The following is a 15870-nucleotide window of genomic DNA, read 5'->3' as shown; positions in this document are numbered from 1 at the left end:
GCCTCAAATCTTCATTCCTTTTAAAGGAAATGTATTTATTTATTTTCATCTCTTGCCTTTCATCTCGTGTTTGCAGACAGTCAAATATTTTGAGTGAAAACTTCAGCAAAAAGGCTAATCATCTTTAAATAGAACACACGTACAACCAGAAGCAAGTAAAACACAACAGGGGAAAATAAAGGAACACTTGTACATCAGCACTATATTTAGATACTGCTTTACTGGGACTGTTACAGAAACTTGGAAGACGTGTTGTGTTGATGCTTGGTCCAGCCCTAAAAAGCTTCAAGCAATTTGCCACAGCCCTGAAATAGAAGTTGTGACGTTTCAGACTGCAAGCTGCACAGAGCAGATACTGTTCAACAGCACAGTCACTGTTTTCTACAAAACCTCTGCACACCACTACGTTTCCTGCATTAATGCTTCCTTTAATTTTCAGCAGCAATTTTAAACAACAACTACACTGTCTGACAGGCTCACACACTTTGTTAGGTTTGAAATACTTAAGAATTAATAGGATTAGACAAGAGTCCTGTCAATATTACTACAGCAGAAAGACAAGAAACACTACTTCTAAGTTGCCATACGGGACTAGCCAGCCAATTATTTCAAGCACAGCATCCACTCACATAAAGTGGAAAGTTTGATCCTGCCCCAAGAACAGGGTCTGACAGACAGTCCCCCAAAAAATAAACCTTAACCTGGGGATTTGTTTACTTCCTCGGAGTGGGGGCATGCCCCAGTCCAGATTTTATATAGCTCATAAAATGCACCCACCCAGCACAGTGGGCACATATTTCATTACAAAAGCTGTATGTGGCAATGGAAACCCTGTTCAGGACATCACTACCATAAAACAACAATCACCACCTTCGAGAGGCTCCTTTTCTGTCCCAAATATTAACTTCTCCTTCTAATCCCAAAAACATTAAAAATAAAAAAGAAGGAATCTTGGGAATGTAAGTCAAAATGGGGAATTTCTGGGACCGCACTGGTACCTCACAAGCCCAAGTAACTCATGAAAATAAGACTTAGAATCAAGCTATTTGAGCAAATTTTAGCCTAGATCCTTGGCCAAGAAGCTTTCAATCAAATAAGTGTAGACTATAAAAACAGCAGGTGTTAAAGATGCCACAGAGAATGACATCAAGTTGTAATGGAAGAAACACAGTTCACACAAAAGAGATGACAAATATCCTCAGGCACTTTCTTCCTGTTAATAATCACAACCGTTTAAGTTGTTAGTTTCACATCAGCAACCCAGGGCTTGGGGACCACAAGTGGCTACACACAGCAGGAGCTGCAGGAAGTGAAACAAGACTTTATGTCTCTTCTATCCTAAAATAAAAATGGGCTGGACCTCAGCACTTTATAAAGACAAAGCTGTCTTCTAACAGCAGCCTGGTAGAGATGAAAGATGATGGAATAATTTCATTTTTGTTTAAGGGTTTGCTTTTAACAGGAACAAGGAAAAGAGAAACAAAACAAGCATAACTCACTCCATTTGCATATTACTCCTGAATGTAACAGCTCAGAAAAAAAAGTTAGAGTTTCATAATCACCTGCATTGCTGATCCATGTGTATTAATTAATCTAAACACAAAGTCTTCGTGAAGCTGAAGGCCAAACTCAGTGAGCAAGGTGAGGACTTGCCAGGTAAAGCCAGCGTACCCTTGTGCCCAGCCACTTCCTCTCAAAGGTTAAAGCACTCAGTGCTCAGTTGTATGCATCTGTAAGCAGATGGGTCTCTTGCCTTTGGTTACTGCACCCCTCTTCAGCAGGAGCACAAGGACCCACACTCGGTTCAACTTTGTTACAAGGCAGTTCTCCAGCTCCTGATGCTGACAAATGGGAGGGGAACAAGAAGAGCAAAACCAAAAAGCACAGCTGAGCCTTATCAAAGGGTGGCACTACAATGGCCTGGACATCACATAACCTGCATGCCAACCAGAGGACTTGCTTCCTCAGTCACTGTCCCTGTTCTCTACTAGTCATGGCAGGACCTTCAACTGCCAGCTCCCTCTTCCCAAGCCTGGAGATTTAGTCTGGGACTAAACCTGAAGTTCCCTTGAAGTCATGCACACACTGCTCTGCCTCAGAGAGGTACAAAAGGTCATGGGAGCAAAGGCAGGGAGAGTCTCAGGACCTGAAGTGCTCACACAAGGGGCTATTTTAATCAAGTACCACAAAGCATCCCTGCTGCTGCTGAGTCTTGGTTAGGAGGATTTGAGCCTAACAAGTGATCCCTCCTTTCAGGGCTGCCTCCCTCTCCTCCCAGGGAAAGATGAGCACTGCCTGATAGATCCCTAGCAAAGAGCAGCCACTATTCCTTTTCTGTAACTGCTTCTTGGAAACCAACATCCCCATGGGACCTGGCAAAAAGCCAAGGGTGAAATGTAAAATTCAGTAACAGTGGGATCTGCAGCACAACACTCACAGCACACAGACTTTTCTAAAGGGATTGCTGGCTATCAGCCACTCTCAGAGGGGGCTCTTTACACGAGGCTGGCCCTTGTCCTGGCAGGAAGGATGGCACAGACAGGAGGTAACACAGCCACAACAGCCCAGCTCACTAGGGATGAAGGGCAATGCAGTTACTGCAGCAGGGGGGCCTTGGCAAATGACAGAATTAACTCTACAGCTACCAACAGTGCACCTGATGGGGCTCAACCCCAGAGCAGCCCTTAAAACAGGAGCTCAGGCCCCACTCCCACACTCCAGGGCAGGCAAAGGGCACGGGTGGCACCTGAGCTCACTGGAGACCAGCAGGTCTTGGCATCCCAAGCACTGTCTCACACGGGCATGAGGGATCAATGCTGTTCTTCACCAGGTGTGCTAAGCAAGCAGCAGATGCCAGTGTCACATGGAAGCACAGGCAATTCCATCCTGTAACTGGGAATGTGGAGAGATGGGCACTAGCTGGCATTAGGCAGGCTTGTGCCTTCAAAAGACAGGGTTTAAAATCCACTCCTCAGCTAAAACTTGGAATGACCATACTGCAAAATGAGCTTCCCCTGGATGTACAACTTCTTATTCAAACCCAAGCTCACCTTTCAGGCATAGGAACAGTCCAGGATTAAAATATCCCTCTCTCCCAGTAACAGTATTTTCTTTCTAATCTGCCCTCTAGAGATGACAAGTTTGCCTCTCCTCACTGCTTCTCTCTGAACAGAATGTGAAGCTTTTTCTTGGCTTCCCAAAAAGCTGGGACTCCTCTTGCTTGGCCCACAAGGCTGGAAAAGGCTGGAAAAGTTTTTGGATGTGAATATTCCCCTTTCTCTATCCTTGTTTTATGAAAATGCTGGAAAGAATGTTACACCCCATTGCTGCACAGAGGCCAGGAAACCTCTGCTTCCAGCACAGCAGGTTGCCCTATGCAGCTTGGTAAGAAACTTGGAAGGGAAGACTTTCAGTGAAGGTCCCACCTCCTTCAAATTCTATTAATAATCTGCTTTTCCTACTGAATGCTGTCTATACATTACAGAAATCCTAAGAATGTCAGAGTGGGTTGTGCTCCACATCTGGAGGCCTGCAAGCAAAGGGAGGCCAAGGCCATAAAACTCCAGGCACTACTCAGTGAGCTCAGCTCTGTGGTTTAGTGCCCAGCCTCAAAACACCACATTCCCATTTTGAACCTACCAAAACCAGCTCAATTAATAGGCCCAAAAGCTGTGTATAAAATATATATTATTTAAGGGAAGCAAGGAGGAGAAGATGCTTTGATGTCAGGACTTACTCCCTATGTATTTGTTGGGTAATTTAAATCTCTCCCTCTCCACTGTCCATGCTTATTGAGTTTGGTAAAAGGGAAGGAGGAAACCACTTTGGACAAGCCCCTTCTGCTTAGTTTCTTTAAATGGCAACAACAGGTCTAGTCAAACCTACTTCCCTGTTCCCAGTCTTTCCCTCTGTTCTCATGCCAGGTACAAGGAGATTTATACCAGTGGCAACCAATGCCAAAATCTCTTCCATTCTTTAACCAGCAGAGCCCAGGAGCCTGGTCCCACAGAGCAAGGCTCTCAATCAGGGATGAAAAGAGCTTACACATGGAAAAAGAAGTGGCATTTCTGGGGATGTCATTCCTTGCAAGAAATGCAGCACAGACATCCTGCAGTACTGTCCAGAAGAAATGGAAGAAAACACTGAAGAAAGAGTATGAAATAGAAGTTCAAAGCCAGTTGCTTCAAATGGAAACACATCAAACAACTTTCTTCTGCAGAAGCAAACAAATCCCAGTAATTTCTGAATGCTCCCTCAGTATTCCATTCAAAGGGTCAGGAATTCCTGGCTACAGAGATTTTTACCCCATTAAAGAAACTGAAGCCTTTTTCTCCCTTACCTGGGCACACATTCAATGCCACCTTTGTAATAGATTATACCTGCATATAAGTTAATGCCTCTCCTGGCAGTGGCTAATAAATGATCCTGGTAACATCAGAATTATAGCAAAATTCCACCACAAAGGATGAAACTAATTTACAGGGAAATAGCTTTATGCTGAGCTAGAGCTGCAAACCAGGAGGACTAAAGCCTAATTTAGGTACACTTCTGTCTGCAAGGACAGGAACAAAAATCTCAGCTGAGGAAACACAGAAGGCTAGAAGAGCTGGTGACAAACAGAGAATTCAATCCAAAAAGACCGGATGGCAAAGAGAAGGTGGATTCTCTGAGAATGACAGCTGGAGAAAAGAAGTCCTGGCATGCAGTAAATCCAAGGCAGAAAGCACTTTCCACGCCTCCAGGACTGCTGGAAATTAGAAGTATTCCAGTAACTTAAATTCAATTGCTTATAACATCACAGCTCTCTGAGTGCAATCAGACTGCTCTAGCAAAAAATATCCCTACTTCCAGCATCACCTGGGCAGTTCATTTTTCATGAGACTGGCACCATGAACTTGTACTTCTCTGGATCTAGTAGATGCACAAAACAAAAAAAACGGAGTCAGTGATTCACAGCAATCACTGGAGAAGTGTCTAGGAAACTCTTCTGCAAGGCTTGACAGCATGGCACCATGGTTACTAAGACAATACATGGCACAAAATCCTGCTCTATACCAAATCCCTTTGTGTCCAACCATCTGGGACAGCAATTCCTTTCATGTAATAGGGAAAAGCCACAATATTTTAGAAATATGGCTTTTTAAACAACACCCCAAGTTCTTCCATTGCTTTTTAACTTTCTAAGATGTACAGATGTGCTGAATATGCTATTTTATTCATTACTTTAAGGACACGTTACAGAAAGACAACTGAGATTAGTGTCTTTTGTTCTGCAGGTGAACAGTTTCACTCCAGGAAGAGCCAGATTAGCATCCAGCAATGCTTTGACTTTCTCCATTTTTAAACTGAAATAATAGCTACCCATACTCAGAACTGTAAAGTAAAAGCTAGAAAAATATCTATTTGCAGTTTTTTGGGCAAAAGTCACTTCCTACAGGTAACTAACTCTTCTTAGGCTTCTCACTTGCACTTTTCATAGCAGGGAGGGTTTTCTAGGTGAATTAGGATAACCTACACAGTTAAGGGCCGAATTATTCAATTGCAAAGAAGATAAATCCCAAAGCATCACTCAGGAACAGCTTTTTGAAACAAGGAAAACTACACAGCTTTAAGTTACTATAGAAACAAGCAACACACCCTGCTATACACAACAGAAGAATTTCAGAATTACATAAATCCAGGACCCCAAAATCTTGCATGTAATCCCCTTCAAGGCACTATTCTGCAGTCAAGCTCTTCTGGATGCAGCTCTTTACTCCTCTTTTACCTGTTCTACTACCAATCCTTTAGTCAAAGCTTCTGCAATGGCATGGAGAAAAATCTTCCTCAGTCTCAAATTCATTATGTTTCCAGTTTTTACCTCTCCACACCCCCCTGATGGATGCCAGTCCCAGCAGCTCGTCCTCAGACAAACTTACACAGTAATTGACTTGACATCTTCTTGAACACTTCTGCATTATTATTTTGAGAGCTTACAGGTAGGAAGGTCATTGTATAAGGGCATGCTTCCCACACAACCTGCAGTTCTCCTGAAATCATGCCCTGGAACACAACATCACATCTGCTGTCACAGCATTGACGTGTGAGGAAGGTTAACAAAGACTGAGCCAGCTCCTGTGCATATCCTGCACCACCCCTCTGCTCACACCTGCAGTCTCTGCTCTTCCTTGAGCTGAAACCTGCTGTACATGCTTCTCCAGAATGAAACTTCAAAAAACAAATAAAACTGAATCTGTGGGATGCTGCTCTGACCTCCAGCACACATAACCAGACTGCTGGTGCAGCCCCAGCAGCGCTGCTCCGGGAGCTCTGGAGCTGCAGTGGGAAGGCAGCTGGGCAGTGCCACACCTGAGCAGGCCACAAATGGAGCTTCAGCCACTTGGCACCAATCCCAGTTACTTGGTGTCTTTTTTGTTTGTTGGTTTGTTTTCTCCAATCAATCATCCCCTTTAGGTCAAATGCTGGGTTTTCCTATTTCCTGAAGGAATGGGATTCATTGCTTCAGCCTGGCTTCCTCTAGGACACATGGGGAGGAGAGATAAGCTCTCCCTTTCAGTCAGTGCTGACCACAGATAAGCAGAGGGGCTTTATTATTTTCCACCTGGCTCTACAAGCAGGACACAAGTAAGGATAATCTGAAAACCTGACAGGTTGAGGAGTAGAAGAAGCAAATGCTTCTTCAGCAAGTCTAAGCTTGCTAACAAGGTTTAAGCAGCAGGGCACATTATTTTAGGCTCAGGAAGTAACCAAATCTTACAATTCTGCAGGAAAGAAAATTAGTTCTCCCTAGGAAAAGTGAGGGTGAATAGCTGATGTGCATAGCCATTCTTTGGAGAGCAACACTTACTTGCAAAGCTTTTCAAACCAGCCTTTTGCCACATTAACTCCCTTTAACACAAAAGAATTTGAAGACCACGGTCTAACAGATGAGGAAGCTTTGCCATCTCATCCTTTGCAGGGAGGCACAGGTAGCAGTATCACTTAAAGAGTATCAAAGACATGATTCAGCAAAAAAGAAGAGGTGGGGAGCATTTAAAATATACTGTAGTTCTAGTACTTCAACAAATGTCAGGAAGTGCCAAAGTCCTGCCTTTTATTTTGTCCCAAAATACAATAGTATGATTTAAGAAGGGTGTGGGAAAACTTACTTGGTGCCCACAGACAAAGAAAATGTACTCCAAAAATCATGGCACTGTAAAGCCTGGGCTTCTCACCACCTCAAGCTATAACAGAACAGATGCACTTTTAATGCCCCTGTCACCCTGCCCATCCTTACAGATAATGTTTGTCCCCTGGAATAAAAGAAGGCAGACAGCATTTGGAGAAATCAGAAGCAGATTAAGTGAATTCCTAAGCCCATTTCAACAACTGTGCTTCTCATTTATGCTCATGTGCTGCATTCTCCAGTGTTTTTTAGTTGTTGCCACATTCCTAGAGACAGCTATCGGCATGGCAATTGCCATTACAAATCTGGAGTTCCATCTTTAGACTTAACATGAAATAAGGTCACAGAAGTGAGATGCAAGAACACAAGTCTGTACTACCAAACATTTGGGAACTTAGTCAAACAGCTGAGACAATGTTTCTGCACTCCAATAACGTGCTCTGTTCATCAAAATGCTGCCCAGCACTTGAAGTAGATTTTCTCTATGCTTCCACTTCCAAGCTGGTTTCTTCTGTTAACTCAAATCCTATGTGGATGCTTGTCAGCCCCAATCTTCAGCAGATAGTCTACACTGCAGAGACATTTCTGAACTGAACTCCTGAGGTGATCCCTACACATAATGCACTGAAATATTTACTTCTGTGGGCTTAAAAATGTACGTGCCTGGTCTCTCCCTCAGAGACTGATTTTTCCCCCAAGTGAAAAGTCTGAGATACCTGCAGGCCAGGACCAAGAAATATGAAAGAAATTGTTACCAGAAAGAGATTCTTATAATTCATTTGAGAAAGTTCTTTTCACTGAGGCTAATGGGACTATATCTCAGAACATTTTGTCAGAAGAGACACTAAAAAGTCAGTGCTTTGAAGCACATATTACTTGAGACAAGAAAGTAATTTGCAGAATAATCCAAATTAAAACAACAAAAACACTTCCCCAGAAACACAAACACAAAGCAAGATGCTCTCAGTATGTACAAGCAGGCACAGCTAAGATCTGCAGATCCTTTGACCTATTGCAATTCTTTAAAATGTTTATGTAAAAAAAAAAGAAAAAAACTTAGATAAGCAAATCCAAATATTTTGTTTAATCAATGGCTCCTAACAGTGTACTACAAGACTGCCTGTCAATTTAGAAAAAAAAAAACCCAGCATTTTATTTGAAATAGAAAGAAGAAACACTCATTAATTTAAACAAACAGGAAAGTGCCCTTCAGTGAGGAAAAGGAGCAACCCTGGGGCAATGATTGGGGTAAGTCATTGAACAGGGGCTCAGATTTGACAAGGCACACAGTGAGCTCAGGGGCTGCACCAGCAGCTCACTGTGCAACACACAGACAGCAAAGACCACACTATCACACAGCAATGGGTAACCTACACCATGCAATTAAATATTTAGGGAAATTAGGGCTTGCACTGAGCTCTGCAGCAGCCATTGCCTCTGGAAGAGAAGCTCTGCATCAGCCTCAGCACAGACTGCCCTGAGAAAGGAAAAACTCTCACCTTCCATGGGTAGCTGTGGCACAGCCGTGATGCTCCAGGTGACCAAACCACCCCAACCAAGGCTTGTACATTTAGCAAGTAGGAAAAAGTAAAACGGTGTCAAAGCCTTCCAGGGCCAGAGCTCTTATGCTGACTAAACAAACAAATTTACATTATGCATACAGACAATACTGGATGTCAAAGCCTGGTATGTCAACGAATGAGATTGTGTATTTTCTGACACAAGAGTTTCAAATGAACTCCCACTTTATGCACCAAGCAGATGTGAAGAGAAAAGGCCTTACTGCTGAACCATTAAATATTCTGCACATTGCAATCCCAAAAAACCCCACAAAAACCATCAACACTCTCCACATGACTTGTAAAACATTTGATAGTGTGTGCACAGCAAACCATAACATGAGATGCACAGCTTTCATTGCACACGTGAAGGAGTCTGTTTTGCTATCAGAACACTGTAAAACCTGATTTCCTAAGGGAGAAACCTCTCCACTTTCCCACAGTGGAGCAAGTGAGACCAGACTGCAACAGCGATCCAAAAGAACACAGATAAGGACATTATGCATGCACAAAAATGGTGTCAGTCACCAACCTGTACGTGCATTTATCTGCAATTATAGCTTATTATGCCTGCAGTCATAACACAGTTATTCAACAAATTCTGAAGACATTAGCCTCCTGGAGAGTATGAAGTAGTTTTTCACCACCAGCAGAACCAGCTGTCTGAGGATTACTGCAGTGATAAAAACCTCTTTCCCTCTGTATCACCTTACAGTGACAGAAAGGACATCAGAGGAAGGGACAATGAACAAGCCATGAGCCTGGTTAAATAGGCACTGACAGAGCAGGAGTGCAAAGAGATGGTTCTGGAAACAGCTACCCCAGAGGCAACACAGACCAAAGAGAATGGATGTCAGTTCCAGCAAAAACCTGCCTGATGCCAGGCCCATGCACAGGCACAACTTAGACATCACTACAGGAAAAAGAGGCAACATTACATGCTTTATATGCTGCTGCTCTGCCATGTGGAATCAAGAAATTATGTAGGTATTTCTGCATCCTCAGTTCTGATCACAGCAAAACCGCATCCCCAGAGAAGAGAGGAGACCAAAAGGGAGGAAGGAGGAACTCCTGGCAGAAAAGGACACAGCTTGCCAGTCCAGTTGGACAGCACTGTGAGAACACCACTCTGCTGTACCAGCACGAGGAGTCTGGCCTCCTGCTCAGAGATAAATCATGACTTTGAAAGCCTCAGTAACAATTCATTCAATAAATTACCCTTGACCCATACCAGTTTTCAGCTTCAGTATAAAATCTGACCTTGACTAAAATAGACTTTGGCAAAGAAATGATACAAAAAAGTCACCTAAAAGATACAGATTTTCCATTCCGTAAAACCATTAGTTTTCATTCTTAAGTCCAGCTTCGCAGCTGAAAGTCTCCCAAGGACAGTGTATCCCTAATTAAATGTCATGCAAAGGGAACATACTGATTCAGTTGTAACAATTTAGCATTAAGACTTTCTGGAATCAGACTTCAATACATGATGTCATACTCTCTAGACCAATGTCTTTTGAGCTAGAAGAGTTTCTGATATGTTCACATGATCAAATCAACATGAGACAATGAACAGGATTTCAGAGCTGGTACTACAAGGCCTTCCTAAATCACAGAGTTTCACCCAGACAATGCTTCAAATGTGCCAGGCAGAGCTTTGAGGAGCCTTCTTTACCAGGATTTCACAGGTGTACATGACACATTTAGATTTTTAAGGTTACAGTATATTCCCAGATACTTCAGACTCAGGCAGAAATAAATACTCCTCCAAACAAATTTATTGGCACTTCCTGACCAGTATTTCAGCAGTTAAAGAATTAGGAATGTTAAAGTGTGCTGGGACTTGAACTCTGGGTGTGGTTACCACTAAGCTGAAAGAAAGAAACAAGCCAATGCAAGAACCAGCTCATGTTTTGCCAGGGAGATAGAAACAAGGCTAAATTAAACCAAGAAATTGTGATAACAGATACTAAGTGTCATTTTGAGTGTCATTGACACAGCAGTGCAAAAGTTACAGAAATGACTACACCTCAGGAGAGCCAGACATTCTGCTCCTGTTGAGCATTAATTTCTTGCCAGAAGATGCATGAAGTTTATCAGTGAAAACAAACACAAGAAAAGATAATTTCAGTTGTGTTCCATCTTCACAGCTTTCAGTGACTGTATATCCAAGCAGTAATTTTCTCAAGCTTTTTAAATCCAACTATATTCATGTAATTAGGCGATAATTTTCTATTTAAAGCACAAGCAGAAAATTCTCTGTCACACTTTACGCTGTCCTTAAGTCACTCCTTTGTACCTGGAGATGGCACACTCTCAGCAGGACCTAAACACAAAGACTGTAGAGACAAGGGCTGTTATCAAAGATAACTCCTTCACCTCAGCCTTCACACAATGGAGTTCTTTGTATCCCTATCATAATCAAAAATAGTATTGTCTTCCATACTCCTCTCCACTTCTCACCATCCTCCACCTTCCCCACAGAAACAAATATGGAAGGACAAAGTCTGCCTGTGCATTTTACAACAGATTCCAAACTGATCCAAATGGCTGCTAATCAGAGTTGAACAAATACACAGATTTCTAGGGTAGGTTTCTCAGGAAAGGCTCAGAACCAGGCTCACTCATCTCTTTGAAGGTGATGAATATTTCCAAGTGACAGGATACACCGAGACAATGCACAGAACTTTGAAAATGCGAATTTTGACTGCAAATTCCTCCCCTCAAGAGAAAAATAACCCTTGTTCCAGACGTGCCCAGCAACCTCGACAAAGGCACTTGTGCTCCAAAATCAATCCACAGTTCTTTAACAAACTAATCTGTGTAGTTGGCAGAGGAAATCCCATCTTGCTACGCTGGGCAGGAAAAGGCTGAAGATCTTCAAAGCATGTTTGTGGAGGATCCCTTTCTTTCACTCCCCACTGCAGCAGATAAAAATTCTGAAATTCCCACCATTCCCCAAGGAAACAGCAGCAGTGTTCATCCCCACCCAGCACCTGTAGCCGAGCAGAAGTTTCTAAAGCAGGGCTGAGCCATCAGCTGTCTCCCGAAGCAGCACAGGCAGCTTTTGTGCCTCTCTCCCTGGCAGCTGCAGGGACAGCCATGGGGGCTGGGAGCGGGGGGCTCTCCCCAACACACCCAGGGGAGAGCATCAGCAAGGGACAAAAAAGGGCTCAGGAAAACGGGGAAACAGAGCAAGCACACGGATGCCATGGCTTGGCATCCTCTCCTTCCTTCCAGCTTGCAGTTATTTATTCTGAGGGCTAATGTTTAATGCTGGGGAAATTCCAAGTCCACCTAAGGCTGGAGAATTTATAAAGAAAATGTGAATCACAGTACAATCTCACCTGCCTGCAGCCTTTCTGGGAAAAGGAGTGGAGAGAAGGCTGTCTGACACAGCACCTTAGTCACCCAGAGCTTCCACCAGCCAGGCTTCAGGAAGATGCAGGTGACAAAGGACTAGAACAAGCCCGAGTGGCCCTGAGCACTGGCATGAGGCCGCAGGGCCCCAGTCCTGCCCCAGAGCCAGCAGCAGATGCCACCCCAGGGTGTGTGACAGCTCCCATTCCACAGACAACAGCTGGGTGGCAAGTGACAAAGCCACAGAAGGGAAGCAGCAGCTGAACAGGTGACAGCTCTCAGCAGAACCCAGCTGGAGCCCAACACAGTGAGTTTGGAGGGTGGTGGCCCCAGAAAGTGAATCTAAGCAGCAGGAAAAGCTGCAGCTTTCCCTGGAGCCATAATCCTCCAAGTTCAGGCCACAAAACATCAGATAAAATGCAAAGCTGGTGGAGTGACCAAAGGAGGGACAACGAGAGAAAATGAAACATGCCTGGGTAACATTTACCACAGTCAGTGGTAACACAAGAAATGTGTGTTCCCTGTCAAAAATTCTTCTGTGCCTTCCTCTGGTCCTCAGTGTTCCTCCAGCTAAAGAACTGCTACTCCTCTAAACTCAGGTAAGCAGTGATACTCACATGTAGATATGTATCTCATTCCTCTCAGGCCTATCCTGCAATTTTCAAGCTAAGCAGGGAGTTTCACTCCACAGCAGAGCTCAGGTAATGAACATCAGCTCAGCTTTGACAGCACCTACTGATTTTTAATGCTGTCACAGCTGGTCCACCAGCTGTTTTCTGCATGTACTCTTGCAAACTTAAGGGGCAGGCCAGGCAGCAGAAGTTGGAGCACTAAATTCTTGGATTAACAGGGGTTAGATGAGGCAAATACATAAGCAGCAGCACTCTGAGGAAGTCCAGAATGGAAGCATAGCCGCAGAGAGGCTAGAGCGCAAGAGCCACACAAACAGTATTTCTCAAACTCTTTAAACATATACAAACACACAAGTAGTGGCTGAAACTAGCTAAAAACATGCACAGGTAAATTTCTCAAACACTAGTAGTGTTAAATTAACACTACTATAGATCCACACCCCACTAGCAGAAGTCCTAAGAAAACAAGAAATAAACAGGTGAGTCATCCATTTTTTCCTGCCTTTCTTGTATCCCTTTATTGAGCCCAGACTCTGCAGCATCCAAGCTGCTGCCACATTCCATGCAACTGTGGCTGCCAGTCTTCACCTGGCAGTTCCTGGGCACAGGTTTGGAACCATTTTTCCATTAACATGGGCTCCACTTGGAAACAAAAGGCTCAAAGTACTGATCCATGTCACTTATTTCCTTCCTCTAGCTGTTTCAGATGAGATATTATAGAGCTGCTCGAGCTCCCTCATCCTCACAGATTTAGGGGAGAAAAAAGGAAAGCTGTGCCCAGCTTGCTTCAGGAAAGGTGTCCAAACCAAAGTTAACTAGAACATGTGAACACAGCCAAAGCTTGGCAGTGCCATTGGCTGTTCCTAATGAAGGGAGTTGCCACAGGGTGCATTTCAGACACATCCACAGGCAGTTCTGCCAAGGATTTGGTCTCTCTTTGCAGTAAGTGACATTCAAAACAAAGAAATTTACAATTTAGAAAGAAAATCTTCATCTTGCACAAAAAGTTGAGAGAGGTGCAGAGGTATAGCACATCCCCCTCAACAGTCCCACTTTCTTTCACTGTCCTGTGCCAAACCAAAGGGATCCTGCTCCCTTCAGGCTTTCTTTCCTTTCTTGAACAGGAATCAGCACAGTCAGAAGGCAAATTGCCTTTTCCTATCCCCAGGTGGTGATCAGGAGGCAGGAGCTGGGAAGGCTGGGCTCCAGCAAAACCTTGTTCACCAGTTTAGGTTAGCAGCTTCTCCACAAGCTACTCAGCACCTACTATTCACAGAGGGTGTAAGAGTGGACTAGAGATTCCCCTTTCTGCTTTCTTCACTTTTATCCAACCTCAAGAATTGCCCACTGAAGGCACTCCATCCAACACCCCCCAAAGCTATGGCATCAAAAGACCTGTAAGATAAACCACATAGACTGGTAGCATGTCTCTATCTGCCATCTTTAATCAAGTTATGTGGAAATCTTAAGCCTTCAACCTTGCCAAGCAGTAACGTGATGCCTTCTAAAACGCTCCATTGACAGAGATTTTTGTTGTGCCCACCAGAACTCCTTCTGTCCACCCCTCAAACAGTGACTCTGCTGGGTGTGCAATAAAACTGTGACACTCCCAACCCCCTCTTACGTAGCAGAAACAAGAACCAGGGTCCAGAGAAAGCCAAGTGAGAAAACCAGTCTGAGGCAACACAGGTCCTGCTGAGCAGCCCCTCACTACTCCAAATGGCTCCCTCCCTGTGCAGGTGCAGCTCCTGCAGCCAGCTCTCCTGCACCCCTCCTGCTCTCAATGACCACATGACAACACAGAAGCAAGGCTGGCCTCTCACAGCCAGAGAAAACTGAGGGCCTCTGCAGCCTACAACAATGTGTGAATATAAATCACATCCCAGCCAAACCTCACACTGCAGTCAAGACAAGTGTTTCTAAACCTTCTTTTTAAAAAGAAACAAAACCAAAACAAATAACAAAACAACACAGAGCAGACCACAGCTCCCCTGCTTTTAGGTCTTCCTCACCCTTCCAGGAGCTCAAAAAGACTCTCTGGTGACCTCAGAGAATATCAGCTCCTTCTTGTTGGCATGCAGCTAGCTGGAGCTGCCCCATGAAAGCAGGGGTTCCTTTATTTACAGTTTCTTTCCTCCTTTCCCACCAGTTATTTTTAAGGGATTATGTTTCCTGTTTTCACTGCTTTGCCTCCATTTGTCATTCAACACTGCCATTAAAGTAGGAGGGAAGTGCAGGGGAGCAGATCAACACAAAGCAAACCTTTAGGGTTCAGCAAGCAAGGGATTAAATGTCACCTCTTCCCCCCTCAGCCTCACCTCTCTCTTGCACACCCTCCAAGACATTACATAAATATAGCTTATCCTCCAGCATATACCCAGATTCTGACAGCTGTGGCAGATTAGACATTTCAGGATGGATCAGATAAGCAACCTATTCATCCTGGTTTGTGCCAGTACTTACCCTCCCTCTGGCTGGTCCATTTTGGATCACCAACAGCTTGTTCTGGAAAACCCCTCCCTGTATGTTGGAGCTAGAAATGGTGCCACAGTATTTTTTAGAGAAAAAAGCAGAGCAACAGAACTCAGATACTCTTTCTTGTTATGCTGTTGATTTGCAGACATTGTGTCTCTACCACCTCAGTGCTGGATGTGCGATTTCCAAGGAAATAGTAGTCAGAAAAAAAAAAAAAAAAAAAAAACAAAACTAAGAAAACCCAAAGGGTCTGGCAGCAATTTAGAAGGATGCAATCCACAGAACCTACTGCCCTTTCCTTAAGCCTTTGCTTACAAATGTGCTGGCAGCAGTCTCACAAACCCTCTTGATGAAGGTTGTACTGAGTAACTCAGGTGCAGTGTATTCCTATAACTCTACTGCTCCTCAGCACAGCTCTTCTGCAACGTGTAGAAGAATGGTGACCCCTGAGGACAATAAATACAAAGCTATCGAAGGTTAGGGGTAACAGAACAACAGGCTTTGAGTAGATAAAGGGTAGTTTTAGTGTTTTAAACACCTTTTCAGATATCTCAAAGCTCTTTGCTTTCTGTTCATAGTCTTTACTACAGCCTGACTCCCATCTGTCACCTGATACTCAAACACACGTGCTCTCTATGAAGGATAAAGAATAACTGTTTTAGCAGAAGCAGAGTCAGAAGCA

The 15870-nt window shown here is 43.9% G+C and overlaps 1 protein-coding gene across 1 annotated transcript in view; it reads right to left on the bottom strand.

The window, feature by feature from the left end:
* BCR (BCR activator of RhoGEF and GTPase) overlaps nt 1-15870 on the bottom strand; it is a 99831-nt gene that overhangs the window by 64069 nt on the left and 19892 nt on the right. The gene's annotated exons all lie outside the window — the stretch shown is intronic.

This window comes from Anomalospiza imberbis, chromosome 18 (assembly GCF_031753505.1).
Source record: "Anomalospiza imberbis isolate Cuckoo-Finch-1a 21T00152 chromosome 18, ASM3175350v1, whole genome shotgun sequence".
Lineage (NCBI taxonomy): Eukaryota > Metazoa > Chordata > Aves > Passeriformes > Viduidae > Anomalospiza > Anomalospiza imberbis.
Note: the sequence above shows the minus strand (reverse complement) of the source record. Positions and strands in the feature narration are given on the sequence as shown.